This window comes from Chamaea fasciata, unplaced genomic scaffold, assembly GCF_029207755.1.
Source record: "Chamaea fasciata isolate MVZ Bird 193981 ecotype frontalis unplaced genomic scaffold, bChaFas1.0.hap1 SCAF_4, whole genome shotgun sequence".
NCBI lineage: Eukaryota > Metazoa > Chordata > Aves > Passeriformes > Sylviidae > Chamaea > Chamaea fasciata.
Genome location: NW_027094089.1, coordinates 4597634 through 4614275, shown reverse-complemented (window position 1 = coordinate 4614275; position 16642 = coordinate 4597634). Strand labels below are relative to the sequence as shown.

Sequence of the window (16642 nt, the reverse complement as noted above, 5' to 3'; positions counted from 1 at the left end):
TTTATTATCAGGGAATTCTATCAACCTGTCTTCTAAGAGAGACCTTATTGCTGCCTTATGTAAAGGGAGCTTTTGAGTAAGGTGGGGAGGTACATTTTACTTGTGATAGGACAAGGGCTAACATAGGACAAGTGATAGGACAAGGGGTAACATATTTAGCTAAAACGAAGGTAGATTTAGATAGCTAAAAAGAAGGTAAATTTAGATAGGAGAGAAGGAAGGAGATTCTTTACCGTGAGAGTGGTGGGACAGTGGAATAGGTTGCCAAGAGACCTCGTGGATGGAGCATTTCTGGAGGAGTTCAAGGCCAGGTTGAATGGGACTTTGAGCAACCTGGTCTTACAAAAGGTGTCCCTGCCCATGGAATGGCATTGCACTGGATGATCATTAAAGATCTCTTCCAACACCAATTACTCTGATTCTATAGCAAACTAATGGTCTTGGGCACTTGTAAGCAGTTCCTGGTGCTTAGTCTGTGCAGTGCCAGTCAGGCATTTGTTCTGATTTTGTTCTACTCAATTTATTGAGGAATTAGAGTTCCTAGTTTACACTTTCAGAGGGGATGGTATTTGTTACGAAGATTCCCCATGTATAATCCATAAATTAGTTCTTGCTCATGACTTAAAAAATATTTAATAGAAACTAGAAATGGTCTTACCCTGCTCAAATCACTAGGACATCTCAACAGAGCAATATCAAAACTTACTGATTTTAGATGTCTTTATTGAAGATAACTGATTGGTCAAACCTCTTTGCAGTCCTAGCATGCTGTTTATCAAAGAGTTTGTAAAGAAAATTAACAATTTGTAAATAAACACAAAGCAGCTGTGTTCTTGTTCACACTTGTTTATCATTGGATAATAATTGAGATAAATAAAGCTGCCACAGGATAAGTGCATGATTGTAGAGGCTTATGAAACCTTAATTCTCTATTACAAATTGGTAGTTCCTAGGGTTTTCAGCTGTACATTTCCTTTTCTGTTACGTATGTATATCGTCTGTCTATATCTATCTATATCTGTGTGTGACTCTGCACATATATAATACATACATATGTGTATATAAATATTAAAATTATATACACTCCTACATTATATTATAATGAGTTGGGGAAAATGCAGTGGCTTGAAGAGAGCTTTGACCTTGCACATCATCGCTTATCAAAGCATACCCAAAGCTGACAAAAGGTAAGTGAACAACAGCTTGTAATGCCCTGCTCTGTCAATGTTTGTTTGGAGCATATTGTCATGAGAGTCTCGTGCACCCTGGGACAAAGGCCATTACTGGAAAGGTACCCTCCCTTGCACTTTGTGTAGTTGGTGAGTCTCGTTTTAACACAGTTTAGCACAAGGGCTCCAAAGGTGACCTTCTGGGATACACTCCTTGAGTCTTGAGTCATTTTAACAGTCATGTAATCATGAAGATATGTTACTGTCAAAGATACTTTGTTACCCCTTTATTGATTGAGAAATGAATGTGGTTTTATTGCAAGGCACTTGTCAGTACTCATGAAGTTTAGAATAAATGGGTGGGAGCATTTTTATTATGTCGAGTTTGTTTTGGGTACTTTTTTGTTCCATGGGAGTTTCTGAATTCAGATGGCAAATATGTTTGTAGTGTGCTGCTTATTTTAATTATACGGCATGTCTGTTGGGGGAGAAAGTGTGGTTCGTTGTGCTGTATGTTTGACACAAATATGTGCATTTTTTTCTAAAGGAGCAAGAAGAACTTGGTTCTAGAAGCGAGAAGAAATAAAAATACCCTAACTTTAAAAATCAATATGTCTTGTAGGACTGGCACAACACTTAAAATATCCTTCAAAGAATGCAGCCAAGGTAGGAATTCTCAGAGGGAGGGTGAAATTTGGGTCAAATGAAACAATGTGAAGAATTTAATTTTAAAAACTAATTTAATTTTTGATTCAGAAGAGCTGATGCATTATCTCTCAGTACTTTAGCCTGCCCTCAGGCTAGCCACCTCTTCTTGGAAACTAGGGGGGTACCTGGGTACTAAGTTACAGCAAGGCTCTGCTTTAGTAGTGCAAGACCAGGACCGTGGATATAATAAGTGTTTTTGATGACTCATTTCAACATGATGAAAGTTCTTTATAGTTCCTCTTTCTGTATCTCATTCTTAAAATCCTCTGTGCCATCTTAAGTGGTCTCTCTTGCTTGTTTTTCTGAGTCTTTGAACAGGTCTCTATTTCCTGCTGAGTTGGCTGACCTTGCTGGCAGACTTGTTAGGTTCTACATAAGGGTTGTCACTAGTGCCCTTGCTCTATGTGTCCAGCAAGGAGCCTAGGAAATGAGAGATTATGGGCAGCAGCTATATATCTTCTGTTTCTCTGTGAGCAAGGATCCATTTCATTTCACTCTGTATTTAGGAAGTCTGTTCCATTCCCTCCCTTCTACCCCAAGATTCTTGCAGATTTTTGAAATTCTGGCCATGGAAAGATATGTTCTTTATTAGCCTATTGTGCTGATGTGTTATTATGTTTTTACTACTTGAGGTGCCAGTGTGGGTGGCATAGTAATTTATGGCATTTTGGGATCACTGTGCTGCCAGAACATTTAGGTAGTCTTGGTTGTTTTAGGTGATCTCTTAATGGTTACTGGGTACTATCCTGATTTTCCTGACCTTCTGCCAGCAGTGTCCTGGGATGGGGCTGAAGATATGAGAATGAAATGTGGTTAAAGGTCTAGGTTAAAATATTAGGTATTCTCAATGCCTGAAGTGTAGAAACATAGATGGCCCAAACCAGGCTTCATGCTGACATAGAAGTACAGAGTTGACTCTTGTTCACCATGACCTTGCAGTGGTAGAGGACTTGTGAATTTAACAAAACAGTTTGGTCTAAGCAGAATTTAAAGCAGTGCTTCTGTACTTGTGTTGATAGTTGTTTAGCCTATGGTACATCTCTCAAGTGTCCCTGCAGCTATGTGAAAAAAGCATGTTAAGGTATTAAAATCAAGCAATTGAAAGTGTAGGAGATGCTCCCTTTTGGGCTTTTGTTCAATCTTAATTCAGCATTCTTTTACATACGCATTTTGAAAGGGATTTAGTTATGACATCATATTCAGTCTTCCTATGGTGCCCTCCACGGAGTGTGCTCATGAAAACACAGATGATCCTGTACTTGCACCTCTGCTCAGATGTATAGATACACTTGAAATATCGCTATTTAGATAATAGTGACTTCTTATCCTGCTGCTATTGAAAACTGGGGAAGAACTCTCTCTGCATAGATAAAACAGATAGGGATGCACTGATTTCTCACAACTCATCAGCACAGCCACTAGTGTAGGCTGAGTTTGTAAAATTGTCTTGAAGGGAATTGAAATTTACTTTCAGTATGGGTTTATTAAAATTTTGGTCTTGTGTGTACCTCTGTGCTGGAAGGGATATAGGGTGGAGTGTGTAAAATAACAATTCCTCTTCAGGTAATCTAAATCATTACATAGTGAATCACAAACATGCTGTGTGCCCACAGTGTTGTCTTGCATCAAAGAAGGTTGTTATCTGTAACATACTTCCATGTAGTTAGTTGGCTGCTCCGTTGAGCACCTGATGTATTATTTGTTGGATATTCTTTACTCCATCCAAATCTTCCCTAAAGAAAACCAGACAAAGTCCAGAGATGATATAAACAACTGGAATAACCTGAAGAACGTTTGTATTGTAAACACTTTGTTTAGTCTAAAGAAGACTGTGGAGAGAGCTAATGATGTAGCTAAAATATGCCTGGGGCTGTGGCAGATTTTGCATGTTCACTGAGTAGGCTGAAATGTTGGCAAAGCTATATATTGGGAAAAAATGTTTTAACAATCAGTGCCAGTTTTACTGAGCACTCGTTTTCTAGAGAATCTGTAGGACATCCACCACTGGCACTTTTAAAGTCTAGACAAACAGGAATGATGTAGGTATGTCTAGTTCATCCTGGCAGGAGAATTAGATAATGTCATAAGTAATGCCTCCAGCACAGCCGTTAGTGACTCCATAACAATGTTTCTACCTGAATCAAATGCCAGTCCTGTATTGCACTGACCTCAGTGGTCTTACTTTTGTTTATAATCTGAATACAGTAAGATTTGATATAGTGTTCTACCTTGTGAGTCACCCTCAGTGGTTTCACAGAGGTGTACCTCCATTCAAAAAAAACCACCAACAACAAGCTATTGAAATGCTTTCTAGACCCTGTCTGATCTGATTCTGGCTAGGAACGCTTCAGATCTTTAGGTCATGCTCAACATTATTGAGCAATTGTGAGTCAGACAACGAAGAGGAATATTGCTGATATCATCATGTTTTTACCTTTTGGCAGAGAAACTCATTCAGCCCCCCTGCATTCTTGCTTCCTCACCACACAGACAATGACAGCTTTCCCAATCAAATGAAAGATCAGGAGCCCAGAGGGAGAAACATCAGGTGGAGCACCCAGGAAGACCGCCACCAAACAGGTTTCAGAGTAGCAGTAGACCTTTGAGGAGCCCCATGAGATTTCTACCCATTTTGAAGAGCTAGACCAGAGGTGTGGAAAAATACCAATCACAAACAACAATGTTTGGTGAACACTGGGAATAACTGCTTTTTGAGTCTGAGATAAAGACCATGAAGAGAGTGACACTGAACCACACACCTCGCCACCTTCAAAGAGCAGTACGTTATGCATCTACTTCTACCTTTCATGTCCTTTCATGTTTCTCAGTTTACTAGAAGTATACATTTTTTTGAGTGTGGTTCTGCTACCCCACTCTTACTACTCCTCACATCACATTTCTCAAATTTTGACTTCTAGCTCATATGTAGGGGATGCCTATGGAAAAGGAATTCACAAAGCAAAGGAAAAAGCAGTGATTTATGAGTGATGACTTGGTGATACATTTTTTCTTTCCCTCTCAAGATCCCTTTATCTGCTTGTCAGAGCTACAACATACTGTGCAGCATTTAAGTAAATCCACAGAGGAGAAAAGTGTATGTGGAGAAGCAGGGCTGAGGAAGAGTTGTGTGAAAGGAAGAATAGTCTTACGCAGAAGAGTCTCATGAAACCTACACCAAGTTAAAACTGTAAACTTGCTTTAACCTAAGCCATAATCAATAAAAGGCAGGGGGTGCTTTACTGCTGAAGTGTGCAGCTGATACAATGTGAGCTGTGATTTGGCCTGTGCATTCTGCACGTGTCAGATTCAGATGGTGTCGGTTTCGATTACCTCAGTTTTGTTGGCATTATGTAATTGTCACAGTGTAGATAAGTACTGAGACAGCTGTAGGAATTGGTGAACTCTGAGAATTGTTGATGGTTCCTTGAACTTTGAGTTTTCCCAAGCAGTAATGCTTTCAGTTCAGCAACAATTTCAGTTGTGAATGAATGCCAAGAGTCAGCATCCATCTAATGGCAATAATGACATCCTGTGCACACCAGTTAAGCACTTGCTAATGCTGGAATCTGTCTAATCAGATAATCTTTTTAGATTCCAAGTGATACTTACAAAGAATAAAATAGAAATTAATTCTGAGAACTTGATGGCGTATCTCTCTGCCAAGATTTTAGTTCAGTTGAACAGATAAACATGTGACATTCATTTATGACAGGGCTGATTGATGTAAAAATTATATGAACAATATGAACATTTTAAAATAAAGGAGGGCTTAAGAGCAAAATTCCTAAATCTGAAAACTCGCCTATTCTAAACAGTGTTTGTAGTTGCTTCATCAGCTTCCTATTTTTAGGACCTGTCTCTTACTCATCCTTGAAAATTAATATTGTAATAATTAAAAGTCATAACTTTTAGGAAAATATGATTTATTGAATCACAATATCACGTTTTAAAATTGAATGAGTCTAAGGTTTGTACTGTATCTGATTATTTCCCCATTTTTATTCTGCAGCCTTTGGAAGTTTATGATAGCTGCTAGTCTGAATTGCCCTGTAAATTGCAGTATGGATTACAACATTTTGGCTACATCTTCTAAACAATTGTGAAAATTTTGACAGAATCATGCATTTACTTCAGACCATAAATTTGACCTGACTATTTAGCTGGTATGTCAGGATATCCATGTTATGTACATGTGTTCTTAGTTTATCAGTGATGTAAATAAGATATGAACAATTGTAATTTTTCTAGTCATCATGATAGTGAAATATTACTGCTGCCATCTGGTAGAAGGATGGGGGAAAAGAAAAATACTTGAAAGGCCATAGATTTTTTTTTTTCTTCACAATGTGCATCGACTTGTACTATCCCATACCATCCCTCGGGGTTGTCCCATAGGCTGGGAAAACTACACAAGAATCATGGCATACTTTTCCAAAGAGAAGCAGAATTTTAACAGCATCAGTTCTCCAGTCTAGTTGATGTCATGCCTGTGTTGATGTAAAAGAGAGAGTGTTTCAGATATGTGCTTTAGAGGTCCAAGGGCAATGAGTGACTGTTGCAGTTCACGTGGCAACAGCCCTGGTTTATGATATTAAAAAGATGCATGATGTTAGAGTTCAAAAGGCAAGTAGAAGAAATGATTGTTTTGGCAGGGACTAATGTCTTGACTATTGTAGTTTTATGCCAATAGATTATTATCAAAGAAGTTAAGCAATAGTCATACCAATGGCTCTTGCAGGCTACATTGAACAGGATGAAAGTTAACTTCTGCTGCTGGGCTTAACATACAAAATGGTCACAGTAACAATTTAGCCTTTGACAAGAGTCCAACAATGTTTATGGCACATGATAGAAAGTATTGAATCACATTTGTATAAGACCTGACTAGGCACTTGGGAACACTTCAGTCTATTCACAACCTGTTCAACACAACTGGTGATGGGGTCAACTACTCAAACACTCTGAATCAGATTCAAATATAAAAATCATGGCACAAAGGACATCCAGCAGGTAGGAGAACTGTTTAGTTTCTTGCCAAACGATACAAGAGGTTTCCATAAATTCCCAGGAAGATGGTGCAACTCTTGTGGATTACTAAAGAGAAACCATAACTAACTTGTGAATTTCCCTGAGCGGAATGTAGTGAGAGAGTGAGAGAGTAATTGGGGAAACACCATTTGTATTTGTCCTCCTCTTTTTCTTTTCTGTGCATCTGCTTATGGTGACTGTTGTGGCTGGTATCCAGGCCAGTGGGTCTTCCTTTGAATAGTGTGGTCATTTGCCATAGTTCCCAGGCTCTTCTGAGGTATAGGTTGAACTTTAATTTTAATATGGCCATGTATCGTTATGGATGTCATTCGGGTTACACTCTGATGTCCTCCATTGCTTCTCTGTGTTCCCTTCTGCGTGCCAGCAAAGCCACAAAATGCTGATGGAGAGGACTCCTGGAGCCATTCTGTGCTCTCCAGAGAGACCAACTGTGTCATGCATTAGCAGGATCTGCAGGTTTGGTTGGGCAAGCACCCACAACAGTGGACTGCACTAAAGATCACCATTTGAGAGAGATGCTGGCACTTCATAACTTTGCAGAGTTCCCTGCATCAAAAGTTACCGTGAAAGGATAGGACAGGTCTGTGTACATGCTGCCTTGTGATGTACCTTCCTTGCAAACAGATATTGTTAGTTGTGGCTTCAGGATGGGCAAATTAGAAAGGCTGAAAAGAAATCTCTGTTTGAACCCTTGTATTTCCCAGTGCTCTAACATGAAAGAGTTGTGTCTGTTTGGTTTGAGCATATATGGTCTTTTCATAGTTTTGGTGTCATCCCCCTCTCTAACTACAGTAAATGCTGTTTCACCATAATTCAAGTGGTTTGCAGATAACTTTTTTTGGAATTCTTGCCATCATTGTCATTAAGGTGAAAGGGGGCTGCTTTTGTCCTACTTAGGAATCGTTTATTAAAAACGCAGGGATTAGAACTATTTCTGTAATTATTTTATCAGTGGGATTGTGGTCTGTCTAGAAGCAGAGTCCAATGTCCACAAAAAAATTAGTTTAATGGAAAAAGTGTGTCACTTGACCAGGACGCCTGAAAATTATTTGGAAACTCCCAGTACTAAGAAGGATGTGAGGAGGAGATCCACACAGCTGTGCTGAGTCACAGGCTTTCCACACAGGCAGTCTATTCTCACAGTGTTTATTCAGTGTGGCAGGATACACCCTTGTCCCTTCCCAGTGTCTCACCCTACCTCCCACTGTCTGCACAATCAGGGAAAATCCACAAACACTTTATCATATTCAGTACTGTTGATTGGCCCAAAATTGAAGCCTGCCACATTATTAAAAAAAGCTAATGCTATGACCAAAAATACTTTTATTATGAATGGTATAACTTCTTTTTAAGTTTAATGAACAACATAGTAATTATTATAATTCATATTTAGAAAAATGTTTTTTCCTCTGCTCAGCTGAAATTTTTCTAACTTTTAAACTGCAGATATATAGCGTGTATATGGCCTAGATGTAATATGTTCTAGATGCTGATTATGAAAATGCTTAGTCAATGCAAATTTAGAAGCAAAATCTTCTAAAGAAGTAAAGAGTTGTTAGTATTTGCAGGTTATTTGCTGCATGTGCAGAGCAGTCACTTTCACCACTGAAGAGGTAAAAATGCAAGACTGTTAGAAGATGGGAAGGAGAGAAAACTTCCATCTGCCTTGCTTCAGGAGGACCATGTAGGAATGTCATTCTTCCAGATGCCTTTTTGCCCCTGGTTCTGCCCTGACTTCCTTTGGGGTGGCAGGGAGAAGTGAACCCATACAAGACTGTACACCAACAACCTCAGCGCAGCGCAGCAGTACTGGAGCCCACCACAGATGTGGGGCTATTGCTGCAAGGCACAGAATCATTTCAAAGGGAAACATTTCCCTTTTCTCCTCTTTGTGTCTAAAACTGTTAAATGTCTTTGAGGGATGCACAGGGAGGAAGCAGGGCTTGGATTGCTAATCAGCTCCCACTGCAAGGAGTAAGCAATTAATTCCTTTGGGAGGGGTGAAATAGTTTCTTCTGACAGTTGTATTTATTCTGTTTGCATTGGATTATATCAGTCCCAGGCAATTTTCACTACTTTGGATGCTAGGTGATGATGTGGAGCGAGATGCTTTACTCCAAGATGCAGGCATAAGAGCATTCAGTGAGAGCCTGTCTTCAACAGCTTCATGTGAGGGTTAACCTTAGTATTTTGATAGCCTGTTTCCAGTTCTCAGGTAGTGGTGTACTTGGCACAAGCCAGGATCTGTTACAGAGGCTTCACATCCCTGCTTCTGCCAAGGTTCTAGTTCAGTATCCACTGCAAGTCTGGGCTTGGCTTCTGCAGGCACAGTTTCTTCTGAGATTCTCTTTCTCACAGAATCACAGAATGGGTCAGGTTGGAGGGGACCCCAGTGGGTCATGTCCAACCTCCCTGCTCCAGCAGGGTCATCCCAGACCACATTTCACAGGATTGTGTCCACAGCTGTGGAGAATTTCACTGGAGATACTCAAGAATCAATCTGTTCCAGTGTGTGGTCACCTGTGCAGTAAGGAAGTTCTTCATGTTCAGGTGGAACTTAGTGCACATAAGTTTCTGCTCATTGTTTCTTGTCCTATTACCTGGCACTATTTCTGATGTGCTTAAAGCAACAAGGCTCTCAGTTCTGGCTCTTGATGAGTGAGGAGCTGTTTTCCCCTTTTTTATTCCTCTCTACCAACCAAGTATTGCTGCAGCTGGCTGAGGTCAGAGACCTCCTGCCAATTTCCCTCACTGCTGGGGAAGGTCTCTGATGAACTCACACCCACCAGCTTCCTTTGCTAAATCCAAGTAAACCTTTTTACCACATGTTTAATAATTTTTCATTGAAACAATGTGATCTTACCTCTGTATAGTCTTTTAGCAATCAAGAAAAATCTTTCTGCAAAACAGTATAAAAGGCTAAGGTGTAGGAGCACCGGTACTTGGATTTTAGCTCCCTACAAGTTCAGCTACTCAGTATGTTAGCTATTGACACTGGGTTTGATGGCAAATTAACTAGGAGTATGGGTGTGGGGATTAAGAAACTCCAAATGTTTCACAAATGTTTGCTCAGTGAAAGGTATATTCCTAGGGCTGCAAAGGTTAAGTCTGAATATTTAATTCAACATATCACTTGATGCTGGCAGCTTCAACACCAGCCTTATTGCTGTGCATTTTCTGCAAAATGAAGCCAAATGCTTTTCTACCTACCTACCAATCTGTGGTTCCAGGGATTTGAAATAAAGAAAATGTTGGATTTTATTCTGCCCAGTGTGTTTAGGCTTGTTTAGACTTTAGCAGAAAAGCTGGTTGATCTGGTTTTTCTAGGATGGAGTAATAACTGTATTACCTTTCCTGACCTGATGAAAGACAGGGTTTTTCTATAGCACACAAATTTTGGTATGCACATGAAAATAATTGAAATACAATTAATTTACCTCTACTTATATAGAAAAATTACATTAAAATATGTAATTAATATGTAATTAAATATTCAGTCCTGGTCATAGGAGAATACAATGAAGTATTGCATGAAGATCTGAAGGATTTGTGAAAAATAATTAGGTAGTTCAGGTAAAAACCTGTTCCAAAAAGATAAAACTCTTGGTATTTGGCTTCCAATTCCCTGCAAAGAAAGTAGTCTTGTTCCTGTCAGCCTCCCACACTGGGCAGAGCAGCAGGAGGCTGCTCCAGTGAGCTTAGACCTCTGGATGAACTGCAGGCAGGGCTGTCCCTGCTGCAACAGACTGGCTTCCTTTGGCCTTAATGGGAATTACAGATACCCTCTTGTGGAAGATTTGTGTGAGTGGAGCTGGGGGAGAAGATGCCTGGCTGTTTCTGCTGTGTAAAAGCCTGACACTAAAGCAGACACTCTGACTGCAAAGACAAAAACCTGCCCCAGAACAGCAGTATGCTTTGGAGTGTCCTTACTGCAGGCAGTGAATTAGGGCCCTCCATGCCTAAGGGCTTATGAGGAAGCTGTTGAAAATAAAGGTGCAGCCTGGTCCATGCCTGTGAGACATCAGGTCTCTAATCCGGAGGATTCTGGACCTGTTTTACCATTGGATTTGGGGAAAAAAAAAGAAAAAAGAAAAAAGAAAAAAGAAAAAAAAAGAAAAAAAAAAAAAAAAAAAAAAAAAAAAAAAAAAAAGTTTTTGCTTGCTCTCAACCTTCTTCTCCCCCTCAAAAAATCTTCAGAGAAACAGAAGGAAGAGGATCACTGCCCTTTTTTGCCCATTACCTTGAGGACTGATATGTGTAAAGGGGATTACAGCTCAGCTATCTCTTCATCCTAAGCAGTGCTCCTATCACCACATTGAAAAGTACCATAATGTTCAGGCATTTTGTGTTCTGTTTATTAAGAGTGACCTGGCAGGATGTGACCTAACACCGCAAAATCTTCAAAAATATGAAATAAAAATTAAGAAGGGTCATTGCCTATATTGCTTTCCACATTCTCAATATCTGCAGCAATGAAGTAACCATTTAAACATGAGCAAAACTTTACAAAGTGTCTTGGTTTGGGAAGACAAGTATCTGCCCGGTAATAAAAAAACAACAACTGCAGTTTCCTTTCGAATGGAGGGTGTAAACCGCCCCCTCCACCCCTTTTTTTTTCTTTTTCAGTTATGAATTACAATCAGAGGCTCTTAGGCAAAGATTTGGGAAATAGGAATAGCAGTTCTTTACTAGTATGTATTACAAAGCAAACAAACACAAAAAAACCCCACCAAACAACTACAGCATTAATAACAAACGAAAACAGTACCAAGAACCTTGAGGGCTTTGTTTCACAAAACCCAGGGCAGTTTGGTTTCGGTGTCCCTGCAGGATCCTCAGAGCGCCAAGCTGAAACAGTGGAAGAGTCCCGGGCTGGTAGCTGGGATGGCAGAGTGTCCTAGCAGGCAGGGGCAGGATCTCCCGGCGGCGCAGGGGGTGCAGGGTCACACTGTAGCAAAAGGAGTAGAGCCGAAGAAGCCGAAGGCGAGGCAGGGCCGACCCAGCTCCCGCTGGTGGCAGAGAAAATCCCAGGATTCCGGCCGAACCGGTGCTAGTAGATTTCCCAGGACTGGATCCCTTTGGCCACAGTGAAACTCTTCCAGCCAGCAACAGCCGTTCTCTCTCTCCCCGAACGCCGGAAAAAGAACACAAAGTTATCAGGTTCATCCCTGAACGAATGAATGAATTCAGCAGTGAATTCCCCTTTTTATTACTGACTTTGTAACATAGTGGCAAACATGACATCCCCAGACAATATCAGTCTTTTTTAGAGTGCTTGTTCATAGAGGTGTGAAGTAATGCTTGCCATTCATTTTAACTGGTATATATTTGCCCTTTTTATAGGCCTCTCTCTTTATTTCCCAAACCCCTACTACTTACCAGGCAATTGAAAAAAACCACAGATCTATTGAAAACTAGGCAGTGGTAACAGCATGTCTGTAGTTGAGTTAAAAAGAAGCTGTTGACAGTCACTATCCAGGCTGATTCTATTTTGCAAATAATAAGCATAGTTTTTCATTTATTGTCTGTACTTTTAGCCATTAGAATATATGCAAGTTGTATTTTTTAAGGATTTTTACTTCTGGGAAAGTCAGGACTTTTTTTAGAAATTTTAAACAAAAGCTGGGTTCTCACTGTAACTAAGTTCAGCATTAAAACTTTAAGAAAATACAGTAATTATAATCCTCATAATAAAGGCTCTTGGATGGTAATTATCAGCTCTTCAGGGCAAGGATTGCACAGTGGCTTACTCAGAAGGTACGCTGTTTGTGTTTGCTTTTTCTAGGTGCCCTCCAAATATACACTCAACTTACTTCTAAGGAAAAACCCATCCTGAAGTGATGAAATGAGGAGGTAGCCTGGAGTGATGCCAGTGTGTTCTGATGTCAACACTGAGCTGTTGGCACAGGAGCTCACTGTGCATGGAAGGAAACAAGGATAAATACATTGCTGCCTTTTGTGTTTTCTGCTCTCCACCCATGTGTAAGTGTTACAGTAAAATGAGTCCGATAATACTGTGCCATATCTGCCCTTCCACAGGGTACTGTATCCCTTCCCCACTGGCCAGTGCCAAAAGAAAGGACTTGATGTCTCAATTCGCCTAGTGAGCCTTTGCCCAAGAACATTATTTGCATCCTCTGATGATTTTCAGCAGTCAAATACAACATGATACGAGCTGGCAGATGGGCTGCTGGAAAAGACCAGCTTTGGTGAATTCAGGAAAAACAACAACAACAACAACAACAACAACTTTGGATGAGGGGCAGGCAACTCAAGAGGACCGTAAAGATTCCAAGAGGATATGCAAAGAGAAAACTGTAACAGCCAAAGTACTGCCATAAAATAAAATGTTTTTATAAAAACATTGACTCCAAAAGGCAACAAGTGGTCTAAGGAGAATCCTTTATCAGGTATAGGGCCAGATGGTGACAAACGAAGAGAAAAAGGCTGAAGTACTTAAGTGCCTTCTGTTCTTTAAAATGAAGCAAAATGAAAGAGCAGAATGAAGCTTGCATAGTCCAAGGGGAAATAGTAGGTAACTTGCTGTACCACTTATACACAAGTCTATAGGGCCAGATGGGATCTAGCCAAGGGTACTGAGGGAGCTGCTTGAAGTGCTTACCAAGCCACTTTGTATCGTGTATCAGCAGTCCTGGCTAACTGGGGAGGTCCCAGTTGGCTGGAGGCTGGCACAAGAAGGGCTGGAAGGAAGATCCAGACTGGCCATATTCAGTCAGACCTTGGTGCCAGGGAAGGTCATAGAGCAGGTCATCCTGAGTATCATCATTCATCCAGCATGGATTTGTGAAAGGCAGGTCCTGCTTGGCCAATCTGATCTCCTATGACAAGGTGACACACTTAGTGAACAAAGGAAAGGCTGTGTATGTTTTCTGCATATATTTTTAAAAAGCCTTTGGCCATTTCCCACTCCATTCTTCCAAGAAACCAGCTGCTCAGGGTTTGGACAGGTGCACTGTTTTCTGGGTAAAAAAATTCCTGAATAGTAAAGACCAGAGAGTGGCAGTGAATGGAGTTACTTCCGGCTGGTGGCCAGTCACCAGTGCTGTTCCCCAGGGCTCAGCACTGGGGCAGGTCATGTTTAGTACCTTCACTGATGATCTGGATGAGGGGATCAAGTGCACCCTCAGTTCAGACATGACACCAAGCTGGGTGGGAGTGCTGATCTGCTGGAGGGTAGGAAGGCTCTGCAGAGGGATGTGGACAAGCTGGATCATGGGCTGAGGCAAATGGTGTGAGGTTCAACAAGGCCCAGGGCTGGGCCCTGCCCTTGGGTCACAACAGCCCCAGGCAAGGCCACAGGCTGGGGCAGAGTGGCTGGAAAGGACCTGGAGGTGCTGGTGACAGTGACTGAACATGAGCCAGGGTGTGTCCAGGTGGCCAAGAAGGCCAATGGCATCCTTGCCTGGATCAGCAATGGTGTGGCCAGCAGGAGCAGAGCAGGGGTTGTCTTCCTGTACTTGGCACTCAAATGTACTCAAATCTTGTGGTTTTATTTTTGGGACTCTCAGAAAAGGAAAGACATTGAGGTGCTGGAGCAATTCCAGAGAAGGGCAGTGGAGCTGGGGAAGGGTCTGGAGCACAAGTCCGGTGAGGATCAGCTGAGGGAGCTGGGGTGTGTAATCTGGAGGAGAGACCTTATTGCTCTCTACAAATACCTGAGAGTGTAGCATGGTGGCAGTCAGTCTTTTCTTCAAGTAACAAGTGACAGGACCAGATGCAATGGCCTCAAGCTGCATCAGGAGAGATTAAATATTTGGAAATGGTTATTCATGAAAAGGGTTGTCAAGCATTGGGACAGGCTGCCCAGGGAAGTGGTGGAATAACCATCCCTGGAAGTGTTCACATGCGGATGTTGCACTTTGGGACATGGTTTAATGGTGAACTTGGCAATGTTAGGTTAACAGTTGGACACAATGATCTTAAGGGTCATTTCTCATTTAAATGAATCTGTGATAGGCAGTTCTTTTAGTTCTATTAGTAAATTCTCAGATTTAAAAGAACAATAATTTGTAATTAGTGTTCCTCTTCATAATGGTTTATTATCTCACTGTTTCTGTCATAATGAGTGTAAGATTTCAGTAGATGATAATGGGTAATTTCCATCATGCATGTTTGATATACTAAGCTGAGGTCTGACTTGGGGAGAGGCAGTGCAAGATCTGTGCGTTTAAATGGGAGAGTCTGTCGGAGATGCTAATTGCGTAACCTGAAAAAGCTGTACTTTTGTATATAGTTAAAAGCAGACCTTTAGTAGGTGAAAGGCTTTTAAGTCCTGCCCTAGACTGAAAAGATGGGGAAAAGAATGGCAAGTCCCTTGAATGCACAGTGAAAGCAAAGGAAAGGGTGAAAATCTCATGGTTATTAATGATTGCCATATCTTCAATTTAGATCAAAAGATAATTTTTTGAATGAACTGGTAGAGGGTGTTTCTATACTGTCAACTTTTCCCAGCCCTGCTTAGTTATGGAGTCATAACACAGTGACAAAATGCACAGCAAGAATAGCATGTGGAAGTAATCTGCAAAATGGCTTAGTGTTTGGATGGTTATGAAGTTATGCTTCCTACCTGGCACTGAATTTTACAGTAGCTATTATGGAGTGAGTGTTGCTGACAGTTTTGGCAATTCATTGTGCTAAATGGCACTGAAATTGCACAGTGTCATAACTTGCCTTTAATTAAAGAAACAGTTATACTTGATAGAACCAGCTGCTACACCCTACACACAAGACCATGATACCAAAACCAAGACACGTGCAAATTATATTGGCAGTGACTCCAGCAGAAATGGCAGCAACAAAGCCTAGAAAAATTTTCTGGATAGAACTCTGACTACACAACAAAAGGAGCTATTAGCAGAGAGAGAGAGCGAGCGAGCGCTCTGCCACTCTCTATCTTATGTCTTCATTCTTAGTGCGATTAAAATTTGTAGTGCAGTGAAAAGAACTGCCACAGTAAACATCCAGCTGCATAATTTGTACCTATGAAAGAGGTGTTGAGAGAAAGCTCTCAGCTACGTATGAGGAGAGCACAGCGATTATGTGGATGATTATTATTAGATTTATTGCTGATATAGTAATACTGCCAGGGAAGTATAACTAAATAACCACTCTGTCATCTACTGCAATAGATTATAGTATAATCAGGTCATTGTCCCTCCTGTTGAGTCACAAACTTCAGTAAGACTCCCTTGCTTTCTAAATTTTTCAGGGAAGTCTAGGTGCAGCTAGGTTGACTTAGACTAAAATGCTATAATATAAGCAGGTTTGGCTAGAAATGTATGGGATTAGAATCTCTGGCCTTGCAGAAGTCACAATTACAAAGCAACAAAGCACCTATGTTGCTACTTTAGGACTTTATGTCTGTGCGGTAATGCTTTTTACTCACCCTCTAAAAGTGAGTGTTCTTTGCAGGCATCCCTGCCAGGGAAGGGGTTCACCCTGAAGCTGCCTGCAATATCGGGAGACAAGTTTGCCCAGTTGACCTAGCCTCCATCAATGCTTTACCCTTAACACTCAATAGGATTTTAGAATAAGCAGTAAATGTACTGTATGCTGAAAATTGGTTATAAAACCAGGGCTGTGATAGCAAGCTATACTGGCCATGGCATAAATGAAGCTGCCCTTACTATGCCTCAGTCAAAATATGTTACAATTATAGTAAGTTCTTGTCCAATACAACAAGCGAGAGTCAAAAA

General features: G+C 40.9%; 1 long non-coding RNA gene across 1 annotated transcript; it reads left to right on the top strand.

Moving 5' to 3' along the window:
* The first annotated feature begins 901 nt into the window (after positions 1 to 901).
* Positions 902 to 13577, top strand: LOC136288046 (uncharacterized). The gene is made up of 3 exons (XR_010720471.1): positions 902 to 1187; positions 1717 to 1835; positions 12712 to 13577. It is a non-coding gene; the product is annotated as an uncharacterized lncRNA (long non-coding RNA).
* Positions 13578 to 16642: the final 3065 nt, after the last annotated feature.